We start from the raw sequence: 4,288 nt of genomic DNA on the forward strand, positions 1-4,288 counted from the left end.
AGTCCTCAAGGGGTAGCAGGTCAGGGGTGGGAGGAAGGACATCAGAGGCAGGCAGGACAGTTCGAGCAAGTGGGATGCTTGGGTCTTCTCTTCCGTAAGCCAGCCCTGAGTGGTTAGATCTCAGACCGTTCTGCTGCAAAAATGCCAACGCCAGCTATTTCCTAACTTGTATGGAAACGTTTTAAATGACGGACAAAATTGTCCTCTTAAAATTTGTCTTCAACCCTCAGTGCCTGCCGCCGCTCATCTGGTAGGGAGCCCAATCAGAGGAGAAAACAAATGGAGACCCCCTTGTCAAACATCATACCGGAGAGCCAGTGGCTTTGTTCAGACGTCAAGATCATCTTTCATGTCCAATTTAGTAAAAAGGCAGATGTTCATGTTTTTCCCATTAAGAGATCGTTTCTTTTAAAAATGCATGGCTTTTTTTTTCTTGATAGGACTAGTCTGCTTTATATATATACTTCATATACTTTCCACATATATACAGTGGAAAGACTGAGGGTTATGGGGTCAGAGGACCCTGCATTTCATCTCAATTCTCCCACTTACAGCTATGGTCTTGACCTTCAGTCAAGAGTCTGAGTCCCTTGATCTCTATGATGAGACTAATCATACTCAACAGGCCAACAGTTCCGAATTCTAGGGCTATGGTGGGGATTCGTGAGACAACATTTGCCATAGAACCTAGCATAATATGTGAGCGGTAGTAAGTGCTCACTGAGTGATATTCAGTGTTGTTCATTACAATTCTAGTTTATGTAAGAAATTAAAGATACGCACTTTCCACAGTGCTGTAGATTGCACCACGATTTCCAGGGGCTTTGTTATATCAGCCAGGATAGCGGAGTTGATCCTCCAGCAACGATCCCCAAACCTCAAGGGTTTACAGCAACAGTTTACTTTTATTTATTTATTTTTTTAAGTAGGCTCCATGCCCAGCACGGAACCAGACACGGGGCTTGAAGTCATGACCCTGAGATCAAGACCTGAGCTGAGATCAAGAGTCGGACGCTTAAGCAACTGCGCTTCCCCAGGCGCCCCTACAGGGTTTACTTCTTGCTCATGCCGCATGTCCATCATGGGTCGGGTGTAGACGACTGCTGCTGTGATCTTTCCTCCTGGGCCCAGAAGAAGGGAGCAGCCAGTCTCTGGAACACTGCTGGTTGTCATGGGAAAGGAAACAGTTCTTAGATCAACATTAGATGCCATGGCTTAGAAATGACACCCATTATTTCCATTCAGAACTCATTGGTCAGAACAGGTTACACGTTCCCACCCCACCATCAGGAGGACAGGAAGAATAAATCTACCTGGCGCCTGGAAGGGAGAAAACCAGAGAATGTAGCCAATAGGCCTATGGACTACCACACCACATTTGAGAATCACCACCTCGCCCAGAGGGATGACTAGACAGTCGGGGGGAGGGGGATTGAGGAGGCAGAGGGGGACAGAGAGGACAAGGAGGGCCCCTAGGGAGTGCCGTCTTAGGTCAATGTGCAGGGCTAAGGCCAGAAGAGTGCTGAGCCCCTTTTTCCTCTGGACCCGAGAGACAGAGCCTGGACCATTTGGTTCTGCAGGCAAACAAGCCAGCCCTGCTAGTTGGTGGGAGTCCCGGGCTCTCGCGTGGGCGATGAGGCTGGGCGTAGCCTGTTTCCCTGGCTCTCCAGTTCATGGGCAAAACAGTCACAAAGCAGGATCTCTTCAGCTTCGCCCCTCCTGCCCTGTTGGATCCCAGAGCCTATTCTTCTGATAGTTTGGCAGTCAGCGTCTCTGGGGTGCTCTTTCCGTGCCCCCCCACCCCGTGCCAGCCCCCGGCCCTTCCCTGCTCTGGCTCAAGCCTCTCCTGTCACTGCTGCCGTCAAAGTTCCCCAGGGCTGCAGCTCCCACAGCAGCCGTGCCTGGGCAGACAGTGCCACCTTCCGTCCTTCGGAAGCTGCTGGTGGCTTTCTTGTGCCCCCGGTGCCCCAGATCTCGCGCGGCGGCCCTTGCCAGAAGATTCAGCAAGACTCCGGGTACAGGGGAGCCTGAGGGACCAATGCTGGGCTTCTTGTAGATTCTGGGCCTCAGGCCCTCCTTTGTGTCCCTCCCAGCCACAGGCCTTTGCAGGTGCGGGGCCTCTGCCTTGCTACTCTTACTACCACCTCCTTCCCCATCGTCCTCAACCCTTGTCTCCTCAGACCAAGTCAAGGCGCCAGTATGAGACCCCCCTCCCCACGTTGAATCGGCAGCTAATGATGGCCAGCCCAGGAGAAGAGACCCACTGGTCCAGAGCATTTCCAAACAGCAAACAAATTCTTCCTATTGCTCGTGTGAATTCATACCTTGCCCCTGGTCAGCTGCTCACACATCCTTTGTGACCTTCAGGGGAGGGATGCAGGCCTGTCAGACCCATTGGCCTCCATGAGGAAATTTCTGGGGGTTTCCAGTCTGCCCCAACGAGCTGGTGTGGCTAAATGTACATGTGGACCCAAGTGGCTAGGAAAGGAGCCTTCTTTGTTCTCCATTCGCCGTGGCTGAACACCTTCCTTGGACCAAGGAGAGCAGACATCTCCTTGCCAGTGGAATTCTGTTCCTCACCGGAGGCCAGGGAGGGCAAAGCCAATGTTCCAGGCAGGGCCGTTTCCGCAGAGGCCCATCCTCCCAGCACTGCTTCCAACGTATAAAAGAATATCAAGGAGACTCAGTAGCAGTACACCTGTCAGGAACAGGCAGGTAAATTAGGAGCCACTCTTACCAGGGATGCTAATGCCCAGAGAAAACACATGCCCACAGCTGCTGTCTTCTGGGGCCACCAGGCCACGCGCCCAGTGGTCCAGGCTCCCATGCACAGCACTGCCCCTTCTGGAAGGAAGTCAGATTTGAATCCAGTTCAAATCCAGGCTCTGCTACCTTGCACCAGTTACCTAAACTTCCTGTGCCTCAGTTTCTCCATTTGTCAATGGGGGGGGGTTATGTAACAATTCTGTTTGCAAAGGGTTATTTCAGGGAAGAGGTGAGAGGCCATGCTCCTCCTCCCCCTGACCCCAGGCCCACAGGATCGCTGACCAGGGAGGCCTGGCTGTTATCACACCCGTAGATTCCAGAGCCATAACCACACCCTCCCACTAGTATCCAAGATATACCTGAAAAGGAAACAGATCACACAGAAGTAAGGTGGCCAGGCATCACCCTCAGCTTCAGCCTCAGCCCCAGCTCTCAGCTGGCCAACTCAGAGGAGGCCCAACTCAGACCTGCTGGGGCCTCCTCCAGTCACAGGGGCCGCGGGATTAACTGGCTGGTGGCCTGAGTTACTTCTCCACTCCGTGTGCATCTCCTGGCCCCCCTGCTGCAGCCGCACACCCAGGGCATGCCAGCCCTGAGCGTGTGGCCTGGAGGACGGGGGCGCGGCGAGTACAGTACGTGACTTCTGCTGTCGTTGCTTTTGTTTTTCCTCAAGTACCTCTGTAGAACGATGTCAGTATAAGGCACCTTTCTCCAGCACATTACCGTTTTGAAACAAATCTGGGGCAAGTTTTCCCACAATCCAACAGAAAGACTTAGCAAATGCTGACAATCCACAGGACACACAGTACCACCTTTTTCTTCTCCCATAGCCCCCAGACCCAAACCGCTTCCAGGTGCCCCCACTCTGTGCGGGGGCCAGGGCTGGTTTAGCACCTCCAAGAACCTTTGAGCTTTCCATGACATTAACCCTTAAGGGGTTAACGACATAAGGCCAAGGAGGAAGCTGTGAAGTCATTTCCCACTGTATTGCAATGATGGGTTAATCAAGAAGGCTACACCTGGATCTGATTTTCTTTCTTTCTTTTAGAGAGAAAGAGAGAGGGCGAGAGCACTCACGCAAGCTGGGGGGAGGGGCAGAGGCAGAAGGAGAGAGAGAATCTTAAGCAGGTTCCACACTCAGCGTGGAGTCAGATGCAGGGCTCGATCTCATGACCCTGAGATCATGACCTGAGGTGATATCAAGAGTCAGACGCTCAAATGACTGAGCCACCCAGGTGCCCCAGATCTGATTTTCATTTTGATGAAAATAGTCTCTATTAATAGCAAAAGCTCCACAGGACTTACCTCTTGAAGGAAGGATCAGAAACCACAGGGCTTGAGGCTGCCAAGCATTGACCGGCTGTGATGACAGGTACCCATGATGGTGGAGGTTTAACTGGGGAGGGATTTTCATCAGGATCATTATGGTTTGGGCTAGTGTTCCAGTTACAAAGTCCCACAGGTTTTGAGGGGTCTTTCTCAACCTAGCTTTTTCATAAGCCCTCTTAGTTGTGGTTCAGGA

General features: G+C 52.2%; 1 long non-coding RNA gene across 1 annotated transcript; it reads right to left on the reverse strand.

Annotated features, from left to right (window-relative positions):
- Positions 1–885: 885 nt before the first annotated feature.
- Positions 886–4,049, reverse strand: LOC144382415 (uncharacterized). Its single transcript, XR_013449341.1, has 2 exons — positions 2,325–4,049; positions 886–1,162 (listed from the first exon to the last, which is right to left on the reverse strand). It is a non-coding gene; the product is annotated as an uncharacterized LOC144382415 (long non-coding RNA).
- Between the last annotated feature and the right edge of the window lie 239 nt (positions 4,050–4,288).

The sequence above is a fragment of the Halichoerus grypus genome, chromosome 6 (assembly GCF_964656455.1).
Source record: "Halichoerus grypus chromosome 6, mHalGry1.hap1.1, whole genome shotgun sequence".
Taxonomy (NCBI): domain Eukaryota; kingdom Metazoa; phylum Chordata; class Mammalia; order Carnivora; family Phocidae; genus Halichoerus; species Halichoerus grypus.